Source organism: Amblyomma americanum, chromosome 2 (assembly GCF_052857255.1).
Source record: "Amblyomma americanum isolate KBUSLIRL-KWMA chromosome 2, ASM5285725v1, whole genome shotgun sequence".
NCBI classification, from domain to species: Eukaryota; Metazoa; Arthropoda; class Arachnida; order Ixodida; family Ixodidae; genus Amblyomma; species Amblyomma americanum.
Window position 1 is genome coordinate 204,863,044 of NC_135498.1, and position 19,410 is coordinate 204,882,453.

Consider the following 19,410-nt stretch of genomic DNA (forward strand, 5'->3'; position numbering starts at 1 on the left):
GCTTGACCGGTCATCCCGAAGGGGAGGGTTGTTAGTGCTCATCTCTACAAAGTTTTGCCACAGGGCATGCATTTCTTTCCAATACGCGGACAATGAATGTGAATTCTTTTGCGGTTGACCTCAGTGTCCCAGGTGAGCAGCCCTTTACGGTAGCTAATGCATATTTCCTGTCTGGTGTGCGTGACACTCCGCCCCTTGACTCACTCATGTCTAGTAGCCGATCTCAGGTTCTATTACTTGGAGACATCAATTCGCACCTTGTGACGTGGGGTTTTAAAACAGACAGGTTTGGTTCTAGACATTTTGATTGGGCTTCTGACAACAACTTGATCTGCAACAATTCCGGATTACCTACGTTTGTTCGGAGTCAATGCCGCTCTGCCTTGGATATAACTTTTTCCTCCCCAGGAGTCTCTGTTATGTCTTGGGCGCCTGTTGACTGTGCAAGAAACAGTGATCATCTACCCATTAGTTTCAAGTTTGCGTGTAAATTAACTCTTCCTGAGCGGCATCAGCGCATGTTAATAAATTACAGTTGCTTTAAAGACACGCTAAAATCAGCCCTCCAAATCACTTCAGACACTTGCGTACCGACGAGTGCCGAAAGCAGGGCTGCACATCTATGTTCAGTACTCGACCATAAAAGGCAAAAGTCTGAATTTTTGGTTAAGAGAACCAAGGGTGCAATCGCGAACAATTGGTGGAAGGCTGAGTGCACGCGTGCATATAGACGACTGAAAGCAGCTTGGAAGAAACTTCTCATCAATCAATGCCCAAAAAATTGGTTGGATTATAAGTATGTTGCAGCAACATTTAAGCGCACTGTCGCCCGTGCAAAGGAGGAGTATAATACAAATCATTATGATTTCCTTTCACAATCAGGAAATAAACGAGCTTTCTTTATTTTCATGAGGCGCAACAAGGTGGTTCCCCCTTGCTGCCAACATTCAATCCCTCGTTCAGTCCCCTGCTGACATCGCAAAGGCCTTAGAGGATATTGCGTGTGGCCTAGAGCTTCGCTTTACATCTGCTCTACATTCTCCTGTTATATTCACATGCACCTCAAGTGATTTCACTGAGGTGTTTATGCCAGAGCTGTCGCAAATCTGCGCTTATCCCCAGCGGCTCCTGGCCCCGATAAGTCATCTATGATCAAAATTTTGTTCAATGAATCTCCTACAGACCTGTTGGCTCTAGTTAACCATTCTAATAAAGATCTATGGATACCTCATGAGTGGCATCTTGTGAAAATAGTTCCAATGCTTAAAAAGCAAGGGGAGGGCTTAACTTTAGACAACATACGCCCAGTTTCGTTAACATCGAACCTAGAGAAATTGGCGGAAAGGGTCCTTCTCAGCCGTGTCATGTCATTCATTTCGGAAAATGCTCTCTTGAATCCATGTCAAATTGGTTTCAGGCCGGGTTTTTTAATTTGGTGTGCTCATACTGATCTAGAGTGTCGTATTAAATTAGCTCGCAATAGAAAACAGTTTGCTGCGCTTGTCACCTTGGATATCAGTAAAGCATACGACAGCGTGGAGCACTCGACTGTGTTACTAATATTACAGGAACTGAACTTCCCAAGCTATTTTGTAACCTGGATTTCTGTTTTTTTTTAGAAAATAGCGAATTTTACTGCTGCCAAAATGGTGTTTCCTCAAGGAGATTTCCATAGACAAGAGGTGTACCGCAAGAATCAGTTCTCTCACCTGTTCTCTCTCCTGTTCTTTTGAACATTTTTCTAAGCTCAATTCAATGCATCCAAAATGCGAAAACTTACGTGTACGTCGGTGATATTGCATTTTTTGCATCAGCAGGTGACATTCACACTCTTTATCGAACCCTGCAAAATTACCTCAATGTTCTTGACAACTGGTTACGAAGAATTCATCTATCCCTCAATGTGAAGAAATGCGCATTTTTAGTATTTCCGGTATCTGTTCCTGTAAATATCTGCCTGGTCTATAGAAAGAAATAACATAATACCTCAACTTCAGATGGTGAAGTATCTCAGAGTAATATATGACTCTACCCTATCCTGGCGGCCACACATTGAGCAAGTTTCTGCAAAAGGAGTTCGGGCCATTGGCATCCTACGCAGGCTTTGTAGTGCTAGGTCAGGCATGAGAACGCATACACTTCTGATGATTTATAAAATGAACGTCCGCCTAATTTTGGAGTTCGGGTGTGTTTTATTCTCAGGAGCTCCTGCCTATAAACTTCGCCCTCTTGTGCTGTTGGAGCGTGAGGCGTTGCGCCTTTGTCTGGGGCTTCCAAAATATGCCGCCAATGCTGTTCTGCACCTTGAGGCGCGAATCCCATCGTTATCAGCTAGGTTTCGCCTTTTAACAGTTCAAACATTTTTAAAATTGTGCGACTCACCTCTTCATGCTTCCAGTATAATATTTCTTAGCCAACCTACCGCCTTTTTTAGTGTCACCTGGTCTCGTTTTCATACTCCGCAGATATGTTACATGCAGTCCCTCCTTGATCCCATAAATATTGATTTCACAGATGTCCGACAAATATATAACAACTCATCATCTGTCCTCCCTGCAGGGGGGCGTCTGCAAATGGCAGGCGTTGGTGAGTGGCGACACCAAGGGGTTCCCGAGCATCCGCAGGGACATCCCCGCAGGGGGATGATGGTGAACAGTGCATTACCACGGACCCGAGCACCCGCACCTCGCCGTTTGTGGCATCGCCGTGTCCGAGGAAAAGGGGATCCTAGTGGTTGAGCCGATGCCGAGCGTTTGGACCTTTAAGGCCCCTCGGCGGAGGCAACACACCACTTTGGCCCCAGCTTCCTGTAGACGGCACCTCCGGCCTAACCCGACTGGGGGAAATCGGCAGTCGCCTTTTCCTGTCCTCCTCTACATATTTTACTTTCCTATCTTCCTTCTGACTACTGTCCTGTCTCCTCGTCGTTTCTTGGTTTTTCATTTCTTCACGGGCGGCTAGGGTTAACCTTGTGTGGCGAACTACTCTGGGTTTCGTCATATTTGGTTATAGTTGAGGTGTACAGCTGGCGTGGGCAGGACTTGCGTGCAAGTCGCTGTCCCGTCCCCTTGTTGGGCTCCGTGGTTGGTGGCTGGCACCGTGGCTGAAAAACTAAATTTTTTTATGGCTCCCCTCTATTACCAACCTGATCGCTCTCTAAAAAGAGGGCGGAACGATGAAGATTTTTTTCAAAAAGAAAATTGTCATTTCCGAAATTTTATGTCATTCACAGCAAAGCTGAAGGACTACAAGCAAGACTGATTTCCCCATTCTTGGTAGCAAAGTGCCTGACAGACAACTTGGGGTTTGGGTACAAGGTATCAAAAATGGCTAATGGCGACTTACTGCTCGAAATACGTGACACCGTCCAGCACTCGAAACTTGGAAACATTGTATCGATTGGGGAGATTCCTGTCTCCATCACGTCACACCGATCTTTGAACACAGTCCAAGGCGTCATATCAGAAATTGATATTGTTCACCTCTCTGAAAAAGAAATGCTTGAAGGCCTTGCTGACCAAGATGTCATAAATGTTCAGTGAATGAAGATCTGGAAAGATAACAAGGAAATAGATACGAAACACATGATCCTCACTTTCAACACCAGCACACTACCTGAAAGCATGGAAGTCGGGTACCTGAAAATAAATGTAAGGCCATATATACCCAACCCACGCAGATGTTTCAATTGCCAGAGGTTCGGCCACGGCTCACAGAGCTGTCGCGGTCGCAAAACTTGCGCGAAATGCTCCTCGAAAGACCACCAGTCAGATGAATGTGTTGCTGCCCAGCGGTGCACAAATTGTGAGGGAGACCATGCTGCACACTCCAGGGCTTGTCCGTCCTGGAAAAAAGAAAAAGAAACAATTACTCTAAAAACCACTGAAAACATTTCTTTCAAGGAAGTGAGAAGGCGATACACCGAAATAAACCGATTCTCCTTCACTGCGAAAACAACCTTCGCCGATGTGGTGCGTGGGCGCGGCGCATCACACCAGGCTTCGGCACCTGTCCAGGCCGCACGCCGTGGGCCTATGGCAGAGCCATCCGCGCCCCCTGGTGGAGTAGCTGATACTACTCCGGCAACCCCAAAGCAGGCTGCGCAGATCCCCGGGTCAGCGGGCCTCAAGACCTCTTCCCACATGTCGAGGTCTAACTCAAAAGTCAGCGTGCATCCTGCACGGTCGTCCAGCGCCTCTGCTGAGGCGATGGACATGGCCCAGGGCAGCCCCGTGCCGTCCACATCGGACGGACGGCGGAGGTCTTTGGATCGATCAAAAAATGTGAGGCTCCGAGTCAAGGGACCAAATCAAAGTTAACCTAATTTTATCTGCACACACTGACAAAACATTACGATGGCTTTCATAATACACTGGAACTGCAAAGGTCTCGTAAATAACTATAACGACATAAAAGACATTTTAAACTCAATTTCTCCTATTGCTTTATGTGTGCAGGAAACCAGTCTAGGCCCTCAGCACACAATGGTGCTAAAGAAGTATACTGTCTTCCGCCGTGACCGTTAGGGGGCGAGCAGACTCTCGGAAGGCGTAGGAATCATTGTGCAACCTGGCGTAGCAGCTAGCGAGATCAAACTCAAAACTAGGTTCAAAGCCGTAGCAGCCACCGTGGCTGGTTACAAAACCATTACAATTTGTAGCGTATATCTTCAACCACACCTCGAAGTAAGACAGCATGAATTAGAGAGCCTTTTACAACAGTTACCGGAGCCATACCTGATAGTTGGCGATTTTAATGCACACTCTTGCTTCTGAGGCAGTGAGAAAACCGATAGCAGAGGTCAGGTTATTGAGGATTTTATACTATCCAACAATATTTGTTTATCGAACACCGGTAAAACTACTTATTGCTCCCCTAGTTCAGGAAAAATGAGTGTTTTAGATTTGTCTGTTAGCTCTGCTTCAGTTTTTAACGATTTTAAATGGGATGTCTTAGGCAACCCGTACGGAAGCGATCATCACCCTGTTAAAATCTGCCTCTCATCCCCACCATCAGTCACCGAGGCAAAACCACGGTGTTGGAAGCTCAATTTAGCAACTGGCAGCTGTTTAGAACAGCAGCCACGTTAGAAAATATTACGTTAGAAAATCTTAATGTAAATGAAATAAATGAAAAGTTCACAAATTGTATTCTTTCTGCCGCACGCTTGGCTATCCCCCAATCTTCAGGAATAGTACAACGCAACCATAAAATGTGGTGGACACGAGATTGCAAAGAAGGAAAAAAACAACAAAATAAAGCTTGGCGTATATTTCGCCGATACCCCACGCAGGAGAACCTTATAAACTTTAAAAAAAGCAAGAGCAAAAGCACGGTACATACGACGAAATGCAAAAAAATCATCCTGGCAGTGTTTCATTTCCTCGATAAACAGCCAAGTCTCTTCGAAAAAAATGTGGGAGGCAGTACACAACATGGATGGTTGCTACTATCCATTCACAGTTCCTCTTCTGACCGCCCCTGGTGTACAGACAAATATAAAAGAACAAGCAGACATATTAGGCGAACATTTTTCCACTGTATCTTGTTCCTCTAACTATACAGAATCATTTTTTAAAATATAAAAACACGGCCGAAAAAGAAAGACTGCCGATAAAAGGCAGTGCTCACGAAGCATATAATAGCCCATTTACCCTACAAGAAATTAACAGTGTACTTTCTTGGGGTAAACAGACTGCACCAGGACCAGATGAAATCCATTACGAAATGCTTGCCCACTTGTCTGAACATGCTGTAGACTCGCTTCTGAAATTTTTAAACAGAATATGATTATCAGGAGGGATTCCAGAGGCATGGAAAAAAGCCATTATTGTACCGTTGTTGAAGCCGGGAAAAGTACCTACTTCCCCTGGCAATTACAGACCTATTGCCCTAACAAGCGTACTTTCCAAATCCTTCGAAAGCGTCCTTAACAACATAAATGTTTATATTACAATCCCGTGATCTTCTTGACATTTATCAGTTTGGGTTTAAAAAGGCGTGCTCTACAACCGACCATCTAGTCCGCTTAGAGAACACAGTCCGAGAAGCATTTATACACAAGCAACACTGCCTGGCGGTCTTTTTCGATTCAGAGAATGCCTATGACACCACATGGAGGTTTGGCATACTGCGGAACCTTGGAGACCTCGGAATCCATAGTAAAATGCTAAAATGCTTGAGTGACTTTTTGACCAACCGTTCATTTCAAGTAGGCCTGGGTGACACTCTTTCTAAGAATTTCATTCAAGAGAACGGCGTGCCTCAGGGGTGCATTTTAAGCACCACGCGTTTTATTATAAAAATGAATTCCCTAGAAAAAATAATCCCAAAGTCTATCATGTATTCTGTCTACGTCGACGATCTCCAGATTGCTTGCACATCCTCTAGCGTTACATCGTGTGAGAGGCAAATACAGGTGACGGTAAATAAACTAAGAACATGGGCAGACAAAAACCGTTTCAAGTTTTCAACGCAAAAGTCAGCAGCTGTTCTTTTTTCGCTTAGAAGAGTACTGCACACTGATCCCTCCCTGTATTTAAATGAAGTCGCACTAACAATTAAAGATGAGCACAAATTTCTAGGAATGACTTATGACAAAAAGCTCACATTCCTACCACACATAAACATATTAAAAAAAGCTTCTAAATCACTGAATATACTAAAAGTACTTTCACGAAAACATTGGGGTTCCGATAGGACTTGTCTTTTACGGATTCATCGCTCTGCAGTACGTTGTACATTAGATTACGGATGCATAGTTTATGAATCAGCGAGGCAATAGTACCTTAAACGGCTAGACCCAGTACACAATTTAGGCTTGCATCTTTCCACCGGTGCATACAGGACGTCACCGATAAACAGTCTTTACGTGGAAGCCAACGAGCCATCGCTTACAGAGAGAAGAACCATGCTCACTTGCTCGTACGTTTTAAAAATCCGTTCTCTACCTAAACATATCTGTCACCAAATAGTCACAAAGTGCCCATCTAAAACGCTATTTAACAACAAATCATTAGCTATAAGGCCACTTCTCCTGCGTTTTGAAGATATGTTCAAAAACCTCGGCGTAATGGATGCATTACCTGGCGTTGCTCGAAGACGTGGTCCACTGCCTCCATGGTTCAATTTTTATGTAATCTGTGACATCACTCGTGCACATTTCCGTAAAAAGCGATTTCCACAGCAACATATATTACAATAATTCCGTGCCCTTGAAGAAAAAGACAGTAGTTTTACAGAATTTTATACTGATGGATCAAAAACAGATAGTTGCGTAGGAAGCGCAGTGGTGCGAGGAAATTCGGAGCAAATAGTAAGACTTCCACAGTGTTCTTCCATCTTCACCGCGGAGTGCTACACAGTATGGATGACCATAGAAAAAATACTAAGTGAGAACCTCAAAAATGCTGTTATTTACACAGACTCCTTAAGTGTACTTAGAGCTCTCCATACTAAAAATGCAAGCTCCCCTCTTCTTGGTGACATCATACGCAACATAGTAACTGCCACAGCTCAAGGACAAAATATAAAACTGTGCTGGGTCCCGAGTCATGTGGGAATAAAAGGCAATGAGAGAGCAGATGTGTGTGCTGGTAAAGCTCGTGGAAAGAAAATAATGAAAGTAAATGTGCTGTTTAATGATTGCATGAAATTAGTAGCAAGGAAACTAAGAAAAAATGGCAGTCGGCTTGGAACAATGAGGTAAAAATAAACTACACTTGGTAAAACCAGTTTAAGGTGAATTTAAGTCGTGTGTGCACCAAGAACGTTTCAAGGAAGTGATCTTATGCCGTCTCTGAATAGGCCGCACCTACCTTACGCACAACTAACTACTAACAAAACAAGAGAAACCTGTTTGCCAAGAATGTGGAGATGAACTCACGGTTAACCACATTTTATTCTCTTGTGTGGAACTGGAAGAAATAAGAAAAACGTATTTTACTGAATGTTACAATAAATGCCTTCATTTTCATCCCGCATTGCTTTTAGGAGATGATGTAATTGTTAATATATCATGTGTTTTTAGCTTTCTTAACGAAACGGGATTTCTCAAGAGACTCTAAATTTTTTACCCACTAGTTTGTTTGAATTTTAGTACACCTCAGCCAATTTCTCATGCCTGAGAGATGAAAGCTGAGGCTTTTATTTTCATTGGTTGGGAGCCTCGATGTCCTTCCGCAGCCAAGGAAGGCTACTGAGGTGACCCAGTCCTCTTTAAAGCTTTTACTTGTAGCCATTTATAAAATTTGTGCATGTGTTCACTGGGTAATATTAATGTTTGAGGGCCGCTAGAGCAAAGATGATTCTTGCATTTCTATATATTCAACAAAAGACTTTTCCTATACCTTGTTCTTAGCGCATGATGGCCTCAGTTGCCTATGTGCCATAAAACACAACAGAACACACAACACACAACACTCATCATCTGTCCAGATTGAATTCGGCGACGTTTTCCCATCGAATGCAAAGCTGCAGCCCTTCCCGCTTCTTCAGGATCTGCTGCAGGACCAGCTAAGGTTCTTTCCCTCTCATGTTCTTATTGCTACCGATGCCTCGCAGGATCGCGAAAAGGCAGGTGTGGGAATTTTTTCGCCTTCACTGGATCTGTCTTTTCCTCTCCGAATTCCTGATTTCACTCAAATTTTTCTGGCTGAATTATTATCACTAATTTTAGCCTTACGAAAATTAGAAACTACCGTTTCCCAGGTCGTGGTTATGACAGACTCTGTCTATTTGCTGCTCTTCATTATCCTCACCCACTGAGTCTCGGGCATTACGCCTCTTTAAGTTCCTGATTCCGCTCCATCTAAATTCGGTAAGGTTATTTTGGGTACCAGGTCATATGGGCTTTCACTTAAATGAGGTTTCAGATTCCTTAGCAAGAGCCTCTCTCTGCGGTCCAATTGTTGCTGTCCTGCCAACGTGTGCATATACAGCTGCGGTGAGGTTTCGCAGCTGCACAATACTTCAGGAATTTGCTGCATCGGCTCTTACATCATCTCCCGAATATCAACATCTTCTGCATCCTTGGACTAGCAAAGACTGACGCTAGCGCAGAATAGAGGTCTCTTTCACGCGCTTGCGTTGCCGGGTTCCCCTTTTAAATTTCTACCTTCACAGATCTGGCCTGGCGGCTTCCCCATTGCGCCCTTTTTGTGCCGAACCTGAGAAAATAGATCACTTCCTGCTGTTCTGCCGCCGTTTCTCTCATTTGAGGAAGCGTCTTTTGCAAATTCCATTTCATCCATTTCATTTAGGAAAAACGTTTCGTGTGAGGGAAGCGTGAACACACGATCATTTACGTACCACGTCTCGGATATCTTGAGTAAATCAAATTCCAAACCAAAACTTGCCTAAAAGAACGTCTTGCTGGGCAAGTTGGTACATCCCGTTTATCCCGTCCCGTTTATCTACCTTGTGGTCTGTCTGTTTTCGCGCCTGTAATCCAAAGACAAAACTTGCCAGTAGCATGAAAAATTCATCAGATTTGTTGCAATGAGACCGGGCAATAATATGAAAGCATTTCAGGGGAGCGTTAAAAAGATAGTCAATTCTAAGGTGAGTTATTAATATTGTGGGAAGGGCTGGGCAGGTATTGTCGATGTTTTCTACAGTTGCAACCCAATTTACCTCATGAGGAGTCTACAGTTGCGGAGGAGTCTACGGTTGCAGAAGTCATGAGATCCAAATCACGCATTGAAGTTATGCGTAGAACCGCTGACGTTTCGCTTTGCTTGGCAAGAATTTTGCCATTGCTCGTCCAAACAAACTTCCAGCCAGCTCCCTTCTTACGAGAAATAGCAGCACCAAGCAGCACCTTATTTGTTCGAGTGAGATTTTCATTAACAAAAACTGACTTGCTTGGGCCATCAAATCCAAGGGACTCAGTCGTTAGGCGTGTCTTCCGTGCCTTTGCCAAATGCTATTTCGCTTTCACCGGCGAGTGAAGCGGATGATTACGTTTTTATTACTGGAATTCGCACTTCCAACTTTGTGGCATATGTCAATACCAGCACCTGTAAGTTCCTCACCCAGTGTCTCAGCTAAGGTTTTAACTGCAGCCACTTCATTACAGCGTTCAGGTAGTCCTTTGATTTATAGAAGGGTTTGAGTTATAAAAGGGTTTGATGATTTAGAAACTGCATGGATTAAAACCAGACTGAATGGTCGTACTGTCTTAGTGGGTGCTTTCTACAGAGCTCCCAATTCAACCATAGACGTGCTTGATAACCTAAAAAGGTTACTGGACCTAAATGTACACTTTGGTGACAATATTATGCTGACAGGTGATTTTAATTTGCCAGGAATTGATTGGATGTCGCTTTCTCCCGGCAGAGTTGATACAGCTAGCAGTGAACATCTGATCGAACTCGCCTATTGCTATGGTTTGACTCATATTGTTGAAAAGAGTACGAGAGTATGTACGACAACAACCTCGATACTAGACCTTGTCTTTTTGTCATCTGGTCTACTAGAGTTTTTGCTGAGTTGTGATGTTGAAGAAGGATTGTCTGACCATAAAATGGTGATTATGTCGCTCAATATGACTCACGAAATATGTCACAAATCTTGCAGAAAGACTGTTTTGAATTTTGCGGCTGCTGATGATGTCGGATTACTGGACTACCTTTAAATCTCGTTTGATGAATTCATGTGTTTATATCAAGACGGACTTGGCACAGATAAGTGGTGGGATTTTTTTGCAAACATGACAGCGAAAGCAATTGAGATGTTCATTCCTAAAACCACGAAAATAACAAAAAGGAAGCATCCTTGGATTAATAGAGACATTATTCACAAAAAAACGACAGCTCAAAAGGAAACGAAAAAGATGCTCACAATACCCAAGCCCTGAATTAAAAACCTCCATATGTCGTATGAGCCAAGAGTTAAAGCAACTCATCAAAGAAAGTAAAAATACCTTTTACAGTCAGACTCTCACCAGATTTCTTACTGAAGCGCCCAGTAAGTTCTGGCGATATATAAATGGCGGCGGTAAACTTCACCATTCTAATGAAGAAGAGAGCCCCCAGAGGGCTGAAAGTTTTAATTCATTTTTTGCATCTGTTTTCACTGAAGATGACGGCGAATCACCGTTTTTTGAGCCTCCAGGTTGCCCTCCTATACCCGATTTAGAAATAAGTGAAGCATGTGTTCTGAAACTCCTTTTGAATATCAACACAAAAAAGAACTCAGGACCGGACGGTATCCCGAATGAATTCTTATATAGATATGCAGAGTGGAATTCTAAATTTCTTACCAAAATCTTTCAATCGTCTATCGACAGTAGTTGTGTTCCCGTTGCCTGTGCATAAAAATGGTCCCACTTCTAACGTTGAAAATTATAGACCCATTTCCCTCATTAGCACGTGTTCCAAGTTACTCGAACATATTGTGTACGCTCACTTATCAACTTTTCTTGAGAGTAACAATCACCTATTTGTAAACCAGCATGGCTTCCGCAAGGGGCTTTCTACCATCACACAACTCACGGAAACTGTACATGATCTTTCCCAGTCAATTAATTCCCGCATGCAAACAGACATCGTAATTTTGGACTTTGCAAAGGCGTTTGATAAGGTTTCGCACCCTAAGTATTACTAAAAATCAGTGCCATACTTAAAAATGAAACTATAACTAAGTGGTTCAGGTCATATCTTTCGTCTAGAGTACAGTATGTTCAGGTTCAAGAGTATAAATCCAAAATCATGCCAGTCGATTCCGGTGTTCCCCAGGGCAGCGTTCTGGGCCCTCTCTTGTTTTTGATCTTCATCAACGACTTGCCTGTTGGTTTGAGCGTTCCAGTTAGATTGTATGCAGATGACTGCATCGTTTATAAACAAATTAATACTCCAGAAGATCAGGCAGAACTCAATCATAACTTGCAGAAAATACATGAATAGTGTAAGGTGTGGCAGATGGTATTAAATTCAAACAAAACAGTTTCTATGACAATTACAAGAAAGAAAACTGTCCTTGATTACAGTTACAGCATTAATGGTAGATTACTAACTAGAGTAAGTAATTTTAAATACCTTGGAGTAACACTCACATCTGACTTACGCTGGAATTCACACATAGATAATGTATGTACTAAGGCTTCCAAGGCACTCTGGAGCTTGAGACGCAATATGTGCAGTGCAACTCCTGAAATAAAAAGTCTGGTTTTCAAAAGCCTAGTTAGGCCTATCCTCGAATATGCAAAAGTTGTCTGGGACCCGTACACTGCTTCCAACTGTTCTAAGCTGGAAAGAATCCAGCGTCTCGGAGCAAGGTTTATATTTAATAGGTATCGTTATTCTGATTCTCCAACTTCTTTGTGTAAATCTGCTAATTTGCAAACACTTGACATTAGAACCAAATGCGACAGACTCAAGTTTCTTTTCCAGATCGCTAACCACTACTTGAAAATCGATCAAACAAAATACTTTGAAATTAAAACAGGGGAAACATTACGCCATCGTCACAGTTTGTACATCCCAATGCCGCCTGTCAGAAATGATTGCTTTAAATTTAGTTTTTTCCCGAGAGCCATTAAGGAATGGAATATGTTACCAAACTCCGTTGTCACGTCACAATCACTTAGCGAATTTTTAGATAAACTGCACAATGTTTTATGTTCTGCTTGATTTTTATGACAATGTTTTTGTTTTGTTCAAGTGGCAAACACAATTAAGTATGAAATTTAGTGTTGATCTCAGTGTTTGTTTGATGTGTTCTTTTTCTGTTTCAAGTTTGATATCCACTCCTGTAATAGCCCGCCAAGGGCTGACAGTATGAATAAATGAAATGAAAAATGAAATGAGATTGTTCGACCTCTGGTACTGTTCTAGATCGTCAACTAGAGCCTGCAAGGCCACATTTTTTTCTTCAAGTTTTCTTTTTTTTAATGAGCTGTTTCATGTCGTCCTTCCGTTTTTTAATGTGTTTCTAATTTCTATGACATTATCACAACTGTCCGAGAAAAACTAGACACTGTCCTTGTGTGTACGCATTTCAACGGGCATCTCTCTTCGGAATTCATCAAGCTGCTTTGATAAGTCTTTCGCATCTTTCGTCATCACAGAAAACAACCAAAAAGATGCAAATATAGGGCACTATTCAGCAGCGGCGCACGAGCAGCAAAGTAAAGAAAGTGATAAGAAAACATTTGCTCACCTGTAAAAGCAGGAGTAGGTTTTAAGAGGGCTCACCAGCTACGAGGCAACTCAGATTTGAACTTTTTCGGTCGATAGATGACAGCACTTAAGTACCACAAAAAGGAGGAAAATTCTATTACCCCTCCAGGTGTGTAAATTATACCGCGACATCTCCTCGACCGCGACACGAAAGTATTAGTTCTTCCGCGAACAAAAAGTAGGGCCGAGAACTTTCTGTGGATATCCTGCCAAAGCAGGGAGACCGAAGCACAAAAGAATAAACAACCGTCTCAAGGGGTGGTCGTCACAGAATGGACCTTTTTCCAGGAACACACCACTCAGCTGCCACAAGGAAAAGTACGTTTTCCGGTTTGGGTCCCCCTAAGCTCCCTCGCATCTTTTCTGCGAAAATACATTTACAATGATAGGGTGGGGTATACAGCCTGTAGTTAGAAGCAGTGTTGGTTTAGCCTAGACAGAACAGATGACTGTGAGTCATCTTTTGAGTCTTTGACACACCTTGGGAACACCTCCGCTTCCGCACTTTGGCCCGCTATTCCGTATTCCGCGTATTCGTCCCACGCCGCACGCAATACAAGCTTGGTGACCCTGTACGAGTGTAGACGCCCATTCGACGACGCGGCCTCTGTGATAAGCTTTTTGCGCTCTCATTGTTTACGCTGTCAGTATTTATTTTCCGTTGTCTTTGCTGCTGTTGACCTTACTTTTTGTTTAAGCATCCGGCCGATGCTTCTTTGACAAAAGGAATGCCGCGAAACTGTTGTACTATTTGTTTGTTCAAGTTCAAAACCGTTGGCGCACGGGAAAATCACTTTTTTATGCGAGATGCGATCAGCGCTATCTAGAAGGAATGCAGACGGGCGCAATTATTTCGAAATTATTCTGGGTTGTAGCTTTTTTAAGCGCCTTATCTTGAAGGTTCCTCTTCGATGACCACCATGCACGTTTGTTGCTATCGGAGTCGCCGAATTCTTTATTCAAATTTATTTATGGGCGATAGTCACTTCAGTAACTAAATTACTGCTGAAATACTTCGTTTCATGTCTCCTTCACTGCTCATAATTTGATCACGGAACAAATAAGACTTGGGTAAAAGGGTGAGATGCGTGGTTTGCAAAAACACTGAGATCGTCCTGTTGCTATTTGTGGTGACTTTAAACGCTAGAAGTCTAGAGTCTTACGGAAACCCGTCTGGTCGGGATGGTACATGACGAAAGAAGAAGGCGCCGACCAAAAGAAAAGATGGGATGACGTTTCGGCTCCCCCACGGGAGCCTTGTTCACAATTGGGTTGGCCATACGTCCGGCGAATATGCTTGAAGTCTAGAGTCTGACGGAAACCCGTCTGGTCGGGATGGTACATGACGAAAGAAGAAGGCGTCGACCAAAAGAAAAGATGGGATGACGTTTCGGCTCCCGTGGGGGAGCCGAAACGTCATCCCATCTTTTCTTTGTGAACAAGGCTCCCGTGGGGGAGCCGAAACGTCATCCCATCTTTTCTTTAGGTCGGCGCCTTCTTCTTTCGTCAAAGTTGCTTGTAGTGATTTATTGTTGAAAATGATAAAAATTGCAATTTAACAGAAGATGGCCACTGCAGCCACGCCAACCGCGTGTGCTCTTTCTGAACACAAAAACGGCAGCGCACTGGAATTGTCATGACGTCAGGGGTTTTGAAGCGAAAATTCCACACCTACTATGGTTTCCGAAAACGTCTCATTATGAGCTTTGCTATATTATATTCTTTTATATATTTTATATATTTATATAGCGCCCCTTCCGAGCGTTTTTCTGATTGACATGTGCGACTTTTGGAAGCATAGAGCAGGAGGTGCGACTAGGTGTGGCGCATACCGATCCGTATCTAATTGGGAGAATAAAGATGGTTGGGGAACGCTTGACACATGCGAAACCGGTTCACAAGCAAAACTGGATGATTTTGCCAGCCAGGCCATGAACGTCTGACATCACGTTAATCGCACCACAGAGATGTCTATTCTGCAGTAGGGGGCTCGGAAACCCGCGAGCTCCTTTCTGCAGATAAGGTGCAACCATGCTTACCCGCGTACAGTGGACAGCACCTGCACTGATAACGCGAACATTCTGGCAGAGATATGACAGGTCGCAAGGTGAATTGGGGAAAAAGAGCGACGCTCGACCAAAGATTCGTTAGAGAACCGATGTTTCGATGCCGATCCGACACATTATGGTTTCACTAGTTTGGAGCCAAATCCGAGCGTTGGCTTGGACCAGTTCTCATGACGTCGAAGTTGCAGTGCAGCAAGGGCTGAGAAGGAAAAGGAAGGAGACGGTCCTTTTTCCCTTTGATTTGGGCTGTTGCACGGGAATACATAGTTGTCCGCGAGTATAGCGAGAAATCGCAGGTGATTGGCAAGTGCCTCAGTGAAAGGAGGTTAATCGCTACGCCATGACAATCAGTCTACGCCATTAGCCCTGTTTACATGATCCCGATTGCTTCGGGTCGATTCGGGGGTCGAGTTGAGCATGGTAAATCCAACTCAACCACTGCGTGTTTACACGAACTCGATTTAGCGATTCGAGACCGGTTCAGCTGTAGCGATACCAAGCGTCGAGCAAGCAGTAGCAACCTCCAAGATTGAGGCACGCCATCGCTGTATCGGAGGTGCGACGGTGCACGTGGAAAGCAAGTTCGCATTTATACCCTTCCCTCTCAATAACCCTACTTTTCGACCCAACAGCGTTTACAAGCACATCGGTTCAGGGTCGAGTTGAGTCACCTAACCCTTGCGGCGGAATTGACTGCACCGACCCTTTGACTCCCTGCTCGGCGTGCGTACCAGTACCGGTTTTCAAGCAACCAGGCGTGTGGGTTCATGTAAGCGCCGGCAGCTATCGGCTCGAGGCCCTCCTATGAGGAATATTTGTGGCTTCATTCTTGACTTGTATGGACACCTGGGTCACTGCGTCCTTGCGCTGGGCAAGGAACAATGCTGTTCTCCCATACTGTCTTGAATAGGGAGCCCCCATCCTGTGTTTTGCACTAACAATGCCTTATTTTGTGGCTGCCGGGAAGGAAAAGGGGGCGGGGGGGGGGGGGGGGGCACTTTTGGGTATAGCCTTGCATTCCACTTCCTTTCTGCACAAGAGCTGGAGCAAAAGAGAGGCAGAAATCCTTTCCGAATACAGCCCAAGCAAGAAAAAAGGAAAGAAAGAGCTCAGGTCTGACAAGTTCTGAGTAAAAACCTGCGCGCACAAACACAGACAACCAAGAGGCTAGTGGTAGAGTGTAGTAGCGACAAAATATTCTGACGCCAGTTGGAGACACGTCGCGCTAGTAAAATGTGGCGCAAATTTCAAATCCCCGCAGAAAATACATACACAAATTTCAGAGCCTGTAAAACGCAAATACTACTCTCGATATGAATGAAAATTGCGGCTTGACAATCAAGAAAAAAAAGGGAGGAAATGTTGCGGACGAAATTTTGATATTTGGCTTAGTTTTTTCACGAGATGACATGAAAGACCGACATACCTAAAGGTGCAATTTTTCTGGATGTTTATCTCTGATTTGTAAAAAAATGAAACTTAAAAAAAAATATCTGTCTGCAACATTTTCTCCATTCATTAAGGAAGAAAACGCTGCCACAGACCTCATGAAAATCGAGCCACTTTTAGACACGCTGCAGCTTCTGAAAGTTCCCAAGTATTTACTAACGACACTGTCACTGGTGAACCCTCTTAAGGTGTGCGCCCACCTTTGCGCCGCTGCCGAATTGAGCAAGCCAATTCCGCGCTCCGCTTTTTATGGCGTAAGCAGGCGCCTGTCGATGCGCAGCCGACGTTGTCGAGCTCCTGATGCGCAGCAGAGCCAGTAGATACCAGAAGATGCGTAGATGGCCCGGCCTGGTAGACAGTCCGGTCAGAGTAGGTGTCCCTGCGCTGTGAGCTGCAAAAGCAGGAATACGTTTTAAGGTGTGTGCCCGGCAGTGCACCGCCGTCGAATAATAGAAGAATTGCTATAGCTGAATATAATACTGTCAAGGAGGCTACACATTATATTCCTTAAATTAGCAAAGACTGCAAATTATTATCTCTATGAGTCGCATGTGTAATATTCTTATTATATTTTTGAGCGCACAGACAAAACGAGATTGTGTGACTTTTGCTTGCTTATATATTTTGAGAAATCTGAAATGCTGTTTCGTAATTAGTGGGCTAATATTTTTGTCGACGTATGCTCATTATTATGCTTCTTGCATCATCATCATATACTGAATGTCTTAACAATAAGTTTTAGAAATCGAATATACTCCCTGCTATGAGCACATAATTATATTTTGCATCGTGCACAAAATATTTTGTTCACAGTATTGTTGTCAACAAGTATGCACTGTAAATTTTGAATTATTTTTGTTGCATTGCTTTATTTCTTGGGGTCTTTAACTGAGGTGCATTTTGCATTTGGTATCGCTTAACCCTTCTCTTTTCTAGCGTACTCTGTACCTGGAGGGCAACAAACAAAATTAAACGGAAACCTTGCTCTAGATTCTTGCAGAGAGCTGCTGATAAGTACTCACTGATGATGGCATGAAGCACTGGCCAGAATATAGCTTTTTCTAGAAATACAGTATAAAATTTCAATGTGCTGAACCAAAACAATGCTACAAGCTTAATTTCAAGACAAATTTTAAAAATCTTGTAACCATGATGATTGTAGCCTTGCAACACGCAGTACCCTTCTAAGCAACCCCTGTAAATCGGATGTGTTTCTATGTTTCATATATGTAGTGAACCAGGGAGTTGCGTTTCGGGAAAGAAGCAGAAAGCCGAAAAGAAGGGCAAAGTGTGCAAGCCTTTCTTTTTATACATGTTCAGTGTCGAAAATAAACTGACGCTGCATGAATACTTCTTTTTACCGTGCTTTGGTTTACAGACTGCCCATTAAATCAGCAAACACCACTAAAAATGCGTACAATGCAGCGGAAGAGGCCATCACATCGTGCAGCATGTTCCGAAATTAAACGCCCATCGTAAACTGTGCCTCGCAGCTAAACCGGTGAGTTGTTCGAGCTCCAATTTCGCACACAAATGCTGAAACTGGGAAGCGCTACAATCAAGACAAGGGGACAACACCACATAAGAACACCACGAGACACGAGCGCAACGTTGCGCTCGTGTCTCGTGGTGTTCTTATGTGGTGTTGTCCCCTTGTCTTGATTGTAGCACTCCCCAGTCTCAGTATGTACGACCAACTAGCCCCTACAAAGCTTTACACAAAAATGCATTTGGCCGGTAGAATTATTTTACACCACATTTGTTCGGGGTTGCCTGAATCAATGAATGCAGCGATGGCGTAGAGGTAGAACATCCGCCTCGCGTGCAAGAGGACCAGGGTTCAAATCCTGGTGCCACGCAATTCTCCACCGGGTTTAAAAAAAAAAAAAAATCCGCGTGTCGATGGAATTGCATAACCAGGCCTGGAGTGCGGCCTGATCTCGGTGACGAAAACCGACAAACGCACTCCCTCACCAGAGCAGGATTTGGCCACCCTGGTGTAGTACTTGGCCACAACCTTCTATGATCAAACCAATTAACCCTCGGCCCTCAGTCCCCAGCGGCTGCAGAGCAACTGACCACGGCGGCGGTCAGACCTGTGACGCAGCGGAGGGTGCTAAGAATCTCTGGCTCCGGACAGGCCGCCATTGGAATCTGAACCTGGCAACGTTTAACGCTAGAACTTTAGCTAGTGAGGCTAGCCTAGCAGTGCTGTTTGAGGAACTAGCGGGAATTAAATGGGATGTGATAGGGCTTAGCGAAGTTAGGAGGACCGGTGAGGCGTATACAGTACTAAAGGACGGACACATACTGTGCTATCGCGGGTTAGAGGATAGACGAGAACTAGGTGTGGGTTTCCTCATTAATAAGGATATAGCTGGTAACGTAGAGGAGTTCTACAGTATTAACGAGAGGGTAGCAGCTCTAGTAATTAGGCTGAATACGAGGTACAAGCTGAAAGTGGTGCAGGCCTACGCACCCACATCCAGCCATGATGACCAGACCGTTGAAAGCTTCTATGAGGACGTAGAATCAGCAATGAATAAAGTAAAATCGCAGTACACTGTACTGATGGGCGACTTCAATGCGAAGGTGGGCAAGAAGCAGGCTGACGACCACGCAGTAGGTGACTATGGGATAGGCTCTAGAAATAGCAGGGGAGAGTTATTGGTCGAATTCGCGGATAGAAATAATTTACGGATCATGAATACCTT